At 36.5% G+C, this 7,697-nt stretch overlaps 1 pseudogene; it reads left to right on the top strand.

Moving 5' to 3' along the window:
* The first annotated feature begins 239 nt into the window (after positions 1-239).
* LOC109240521 lies at positions 240-778 on the top strand (annotated as a pseudogene).
* The last annotated feature ends 6,919 nt before the right edge of the window (positions 779-7,697 follow it).

Below are 7,697 nucleotides of genomic sequence, written 5' to 3'. Positions count from 1 at the left end.
TGACAGCTGTGTACAGCTAATTATGTGTAATTAGTTAGTGGTAGTTAAACACTGTTAGGAAGTTAAGAAGTTAGAATAGTATATAATGTACAGTACTCTTCAGCTTATTAGTGAAGAATGAAAAACAGAGCATAACTGCTCATTCTTCTCCAGTCTATTTTCTTCCTTCTCTGATCTTCATCGCCATAGCTTAGAGATGAATCTCGAGTTCATCATAAAAATTTCAATCCTAATTTAAAATGCCACATGGATTTAAAAATACCCCAACCCTCTTATTTCCCTACCCCTACCCCGGGCCCATCCCCAAAAAAGCCCTAGAATTCCCCATTCGCACCCCCAAACTCCATAACCGCCGAGCCACTTTCCTCCGCCCTCTCGCCGCCGTTGGAGCACCTGAGAAGGTAGTCCAGCTCGGTGATGAAATATCCAATTTAACCCTCGCTGACTCTCAGAAACTCGTCGAGTACCTTCAGGATAAGCTCGTACCGCCGCATCCTTCGCTCCTGGCGCCGTCGTTGCCGCTCCTGGCGCCGCCGCCGAAGCTCCTGTTGTGGTAGAGGAGAAGACTGAATTTGACGTAGTTATTGACGAAGTTCCGAGTAATGCAAGAATTGCTACAATTAAGGCTGTTAGGGCTTTAACTAGTTTGGCTTTGAAAGAGGCTAAGGAATTGATTGAAGGATTGCCTAAGAAATTTAAAGTAGGTGTGTCTAAGGATGAGGCTGAAGATGCTAAGAAACAGCTTGAAGAAGCTGGTGCTAAAGTTTCTATTGCTTAAAATATGAATTTGTGGTAAATGTTTTATTCTTATTTTGTTTTTGATTATCTTTGGGAAAATTGTTGTACTTTTTTTGTGTTTTTGTAAGAGAATTCAGTTGTTAGATATAGTTTGTTCCCAATTTTCCAAAATGAAGAGTTTCTAGCCGTATTTGGTTATGGTTCTGCAAAGTGAAGGATAGAGCTTTGGTTTTTGAGCTCAGTTACTCAGTATTTTCCTAAAAAAACATAGATATATGTATGAAAAGTCACAAAAATTTCAACAATTATTTGATTCAGGACTATAATTTCAAAATACAATGAGTTTAGTGTTAAAAGCTCAACAGATTAGACTGCCCGGGGGTAGGGGTAGGAAAATAAGAGGGGTTGGGATATTTTTAAATCCATGTGGCATTTTAAATTAGAATTGGAATTTTTAATTAGGCAAATGTAATTCCACGTGGATTTTAGAGTCTCCCGTTAGTAGAGAAGGGCATTTTTGAGCCCATTTTTAGACGGCAAGGGCAGATAAGGGGCCAACTTTTAACGGAGGGCTTTGATGTCCTATTTCATACCGTAGAGGGGCATTTTAGGCCCTTTTCCGTTTTTAATTTGATCCAAAGATTGCATAAGCATTTATCAGACTACCTTTAACTACATAGGATCTTGAACATATCCTAATAGCAAGCAACAAATATCACGACCATAAAAAGGTTTGAGGAATTTGACAAACTTAGTAGTAGTAAACAAAGATTATGGTGCCAAAGTTGACAAAGTATCATTTGTAAATCTTTAAAGCTAATATATTGTTCGTGCTTCAGTAAAGTGCGCAAGACCCAAATTATAACAACTGTAGCATATTGTATTGCAGAAGTCATTGCAAATAACCTAATGAATATCCCAAATTCTATGTTAGCGGCTATACTCCTATATGAACTGAGAAGATATACTTTTCTAAAATGCCTAATGATCGAGTGGGAGACGGAAATTCTACCTTCCTTGTTTGCTTATTACAGGAATATTGAGTTCCTAAATAGGTGGGGACGAGACGGCGAGAGGGAGAGACGAGACGGCGAGATGGAGACCGGTGGCTGGTGGAAGTCGACAACGACGAGGACTGTTGGCCGGTGGGCGGTGGCTACTGGTTTAGGCGTTAGGGTTTCTCTGGAATTAGGATTTTAGGAACAGACGGGTTTGTTACTTTGTTTAGAGACAGAACAGAACAGACGACCTTTTGTTTTTATTAATCATTTTCAAGGGTTTTAGTTTTTTTTATATTTAATATATATAAATAAAAATAAAATATATATATATATATATATATATATATATATATATATATATATTTTTATATTCTTAACGGGTTAACGGATTATCCGTTAAGAAAATTCAATAATCCGCCCCCAAACCGATAAGCCGTTAATAAAAAACAATTGTCAAATCCTGTTCCCGTCCGTTAAGCCGTTTAAACGTTACCAGTAAGCCATTAAGCTTCGGTTCGGATCGGTTTTCGGTTTTTCGATCGGTTTTGACACCCCTAGGGGAGGGGGACAGGGGCTGGGGTGGGTAGGGTGAGTTGGGCGGGGTGGGGTTGGTGGGGATGGAGGAATAGGTGGGGAAGCTTGTAAAAGAGTTTTGAAAAATATTTTCCCTTCTTTTATAGGGAAAACATTTTCCTCCAATTGGAGGAAAATGAATTCATGAGGAAAATATTTTCCAAAATATTTAAGCCAACAAAACATGAAAAAATTGGAAAATATTTTCCTTCATACCAAATACACCCTTAGAGAACTCTTAATTTACCTTGAAAATTAAAGGTAAGGGTAAGATCCATGTACACACTACTCTCCCCAGACTTCACTTGTAAAATTTTACCGGGTTTATTCACTACTAGAAATTCGGCAAAAACCGACCAAGAAAAACCGACCAACTTTGGTCGGTAAAAAAACCGGCCAAAAATCCGACCAAAGTTGGTCGGCTTTTTAAAATATTTTAATTTTTAATTTTTTTTACGAAACCGACCAACTTTGGTCGTTTTTCTTTGGCGCATAAATGCGGAAAACTATTTTTGAGTCCAGCGAAATATATTTTTCAAGAAACCGACCAACTTTGATCGGTTTTTGTAATTAAAATAAATAAAAATTAATATTAAAAAAACCGACCAACTTTGGTCGGTAAATTCGGCCGGTCATTTTGAAAAATCGACCAACTTTGGTCGGTTATTTTCGTGTGAAAATACAATTAAAGAGTATAAATTAAAAAAAAAGACAATCTTAAAACAAAATGCACCAATGGTCTAGTGGTAGAATAGTATTCTGCCACAGTACACACCCCGGTTTGATTCCCAGACGGTAAATCTTTTGATTACATAATTAAAATACCGATCGATTGGTCGATTTTTTTTTTAATTTAATTTGCCGACCAACGTTGGTCGGTAATTTCCGACCAACTTTGGTCGGTATATTAAAACGACCATCAAAATACCGTCCAAGTGTATTTGGCCGCGTTTTGGTCGGTAATTGGCCATAACCGACCAAAGTTGGTTTGTTTTTTTGGTCGGTATTTACCGAATTTCTAGTAGTGATTGTTATTGTTGTTGTTGTTGCTATAATAGGATGAAATAAACCTGGATATATAGTAGAATATATACAGATGATCTAACTATTTAATTGTATTGGATTGAGGCATCATTGAATTATATATTAAACTATTAATGTTGTCAGTGGTAGTAGCATTATCACCTCTTTTGGTGATATATTCTCGTAACTAGAATGCTCTAAGAGACATGTTTAAGATGTGGCCTTTCGTGTTGGAAACTAGGGTGTAGAATGGCACCTTCAATAATGTATTGGTATTGAAAATTGAATGTGTTTTCTTCTCTCAAAAGATAAAAGGCAGAATGGTCTAAATGACACCTATACTTGTCCCACTTAGTCATGCTAGTCTCCAAACTTAACAATTTGTTAATTGAGCACTTAAACTTTTTCAAACCGTGTATAATAAATGCTTATGACACGAGGCCACCAGTACGTGTAATACAATCTCCTACACGTAGGACACCACGTCAAGAAAATTAAACCACGTAGGCTCCTGGTTATTTATTATTGCCACATAGGAAAATAAAACAAGAAATGAATATTATCCCCCCAAACCCAAATTTTCCCCTCATTTTACACTTACCCGCTTAGTTAGGGCTTAGAAAGTATGAACCACTTCTGTCTCTCCTCTCTTCTCCATCATCGTTGCCGGAATTTTTATGTCCAAAGCCCACTTAAATACTGTCTGCTTCTGCTTTTATCATAAACAAGGACTGTTTTTTTTTTTTTTTGAAAAATGGAGGAAAATCAATGGCGAAACAGAGAGGGGCTCAGATCGAGGAAAATCAATAGCGGAACAGAGAGGGGTTCTTTTGAAAATGGAGGAAAAGAGTCTGTATGTTTGCACTTAAAAAAATAACCGTCCAATTGAGGCTCAGATCTATAATATTGAAGACAAGGCAAGAGATTGGAGATACCGCTATGGCTGCAAACACCGGTTGCAAGTCGTCGCCGTCCAGGTCGCCTCGCCAAGTTACGGCTCTGATTGTTCCCTTGCCCTAATCAATTTGCTCAGATACAGAAGAAAAAATTATCACAACCTCAGATTTTTGCTACATTTATTATACATTCTTATTTTAATAATTTTTTCTTCTTATTTTAATTATCTCTGGTTCAAAATATTCATATTTACGCTCATTATCCGCGTGAATTACACTCACTTTGTCCAGTTCAACCATTATTTTGTCACATGTGCTTGGTCAACGGTCAGAGGGGTTTAAATAATAGGCTTTGATCAAGTTAAAGTGTTTGGATGAAAACAAGTGAAGTAGGAGGACCGGCATGACAAAGTGGGACAAGTATATGTGCCATTTAAGCCATTCAGCCAAGATAAAAATGTAAAATAGAAGGGTACTCTAATATACGTCGTTCGTCCCTTTTAGATCTAGTACATATTGGATAGATAAGATTCCTCCACTCTTAATAAGAAATTTCGGAATAATTTTTTTTATAGGAAACACTTTCACTTTAATGACGTTACGTACTGCAAATTAAAATTAATCTGAGCCTAGAACGAATATCGGTCACTGAATGAAAAAAAAAATACATAGCAAAACGAATGTTCACATGCATGGTCATTAAACAATGAAAGTTCGCAAAAATAAAAATAAAATAAAATATAATGAAACTATTTTAAACTATTTCTGTTAATTTTCACATGACAAAAAGAACCAGCACTTTTCTCAAATCTTTTCCAATATGTGGTGCTAATTTTCAGGATTTGCATTTGAATATCAATATCCATTCAGAAATGAAATAATTTGATGGCCCAAATGCAATAGGATTAAGGGTAATTGTTAGGCAGATAAGTTTCCAATGAGCGGAATCAAATAATCATATGGTAAGAGAATTTAGTGTTGATTCTAGATGTACTCGCCATTTCATTAGATTAAAACACCTTACAACGTTTGTTATATTTTTTGTGTTCTCATTATGTCCTACTTGACTTATTACTGAGCAAGATAAAGTAGTCATTAATTAAAAAGGTTGTGGAAAATTGAAAACGATAAAGCTAATCTAAAGAAACAAAAAATAATGATTCAGACACCTCGAATGCCTACTTAGAGGGTGTTTGGCTAAGCTTATAAGCTTATAAGCTGGTCAAACTGGCTTATAAGCACTTTTTGGCTTATCTACGCATTTGGTAAAATTAAAAGTGCTTATAAGTTAAGTGCTTATAAGCCAAAAATAAACCAAAAGCCATAAGTTGGTCTCCCCCAACTTACAAATTTCAGCTTATAAGCAGTTTAAGTTTGACCAAAATATTTACTATTCTATCCCTAAAATACTTCTTTTTAAAACAAAACTCTTCGTATACCCAGTTCTTTAGCTGCATATTATTAATTTCAGCACTTTTATCCAAACACGTAACTGCTTACTTTTTAAATCAGCTTCAGCACTTAAAAGTGCTTTTCAGCAACTAATGCTTATCAGCTACTCTAAATTAGCTAAGCCAAACGGGCTCTTAGTGGGAGGAAGCCATTTAACCAATTAACAGCTCAAGTGGATCGGAATGAGAGACTTTAGGTTTAAAATTCTATAAACAGTATTTAGACACATTGTCTACTAAATTGAATATAACTAATCCGTATCATGTGCTACAATATATTACTCCACCTAGAGACGGACTCGGGAGTTGAAGGTGGTGGGACTCGTAGGAGTACATGAGCAAACTGCTCGACCAGTACACCCATCAGACTTTTGATCTTAAGGATTCAAGCAAAATATATGACTATTTTTAATATATATACTATTATATTTTTTGCCGAAGTTTACGGGGTTTGGTGTCCCCTCTTCTGCAAACACAGGTCCGCCTCTAGCTCCACCTATGTTTACATGAAATCGAAGCACTTATTAAAATAGATGAGGTACAGATAAACGGACCGGAACACTACTATTATAAAAAAATAAAAAATAAAAAGACAGTTGCCATTTGTTCTATAGGTTTATATATATTACACCAATTCAGAGAGTTTCTTGATAGTTCAACTGAAATTGGTCAACAGATGGTGGTCAAGGAAGATGGCTTACATTTTCCTAGAGATTATATTATACTACCTATATGTAGGACATGTTATAGTGTATACTAATCATGCTCCCAAAAAATAAAAGATATGGCTAATGGAAAGCAAATAGAGTATAGACCTTTCGAATGTGCTAATAATTAACAATAAATAATACCTTGAGGTCATATTTCTTTTGATTGTGTAGGACTATTGCACTACAAACAAGTACTATATTGGAACTACTGTTTGTACAGCTTCGGCTTTCTTATCGTGGTCATTTCAAGTAAGGCTGTATGGTGGACTGGGATGGGACCGGGACCGGACCGGGCCCGCGGTCTTAACGGGCTAAACGGTCCCGGCGGGCCGGTCCTGGTGGGCCGGTCCATGGTGGTGTAGAAAGCCTGGGGCGGGCCGGTTCCTTACATCAAGCCCACGAGTCCGGGACCGCTAAGCCCGGGACCGGCAGGCGGGCCTGGGCCTGTTCAATCGGGCCTAACGGGCCTAACCGGCTCCAACGACTCTTTTTAAAAAAAAATACCAACGGTCAGATTTTTAAAATCTAGCCGTTGGCCTTTAATTTTCAACCGTTTGCAACTTTAAAAAATAGTCATTTGGCCCCCAAACTTTATTTTAACCCCAAACTTTATATAATTACACTTTTTCCCAATTCTCAACTATAAATACCCCCTCATTCTTTCATTTTTACTCACCAATTCATCAATCTGTCTCAATCTATATCTAATTTCTCTTCTATAATTGCTTATTTTATTATTGCAATTTCGTGAAAAATTGTGAAGTTGGTGAATTGAAGTACTCAAGTCTTCAAGTCTTCAACGTTTCAATTTTCAAGAAGTTGTTCGGCAATTCGGTAAACTCGTTCCAACTCTTAAGTTTTAAGAATATATTTTTGTGTGTTTAGTTTGCATAATTGTAATTAATAGGATCTACGTCAGCTCTTTATAATTAGATATCATGCCTATAGAGTGTAAAGTGATGGTGTTCAGTTTCTGTTACAGCTTACATTCGTCTCACTAGAAATCATGCCTATAAGTTCGAAAATCAGTTCTTAACAATTAGATACTGTGCCTATAGTAATCAAAATCAATTCCAGTAGAAATCCTGCCTATAGACCATAAAATCAGTTTAGTTAAACAAATCAGTTTAATTCATGTTAGTTCATTCTGAATTGGTTTAGTCAACTGTCCGTTTCTTTAAATGAGTTTTCAAGCACTGCCTTAATTTACTACCGCTAGAAAGCATGTCTATAGGATCTCAAGTGTCCGTTTAAAAGTTGTTCACTGTTTTACTGCATCAATGTAGATATCATGCTCTTAGGACA

Source organism: Nicotiana attenuata, unplaced genomic scaffold (assembly GCF_001879085.1).
Source record: "Nicotiana attenuata strain UT unplaced genomic scaffold, NIATTr2, whole genome shotgun sequence".
NCBI lineage: Eukaryota > Viridiplantae > Streptophyta > Magnoliopsida > Solanales > Solanaceae > Nicotiana > Nicotiana attenuata.
Note: the sequence above shows the minus strand (reverse complement) of the source record. Positions and strands in the feature narration are given on the sequence as shown.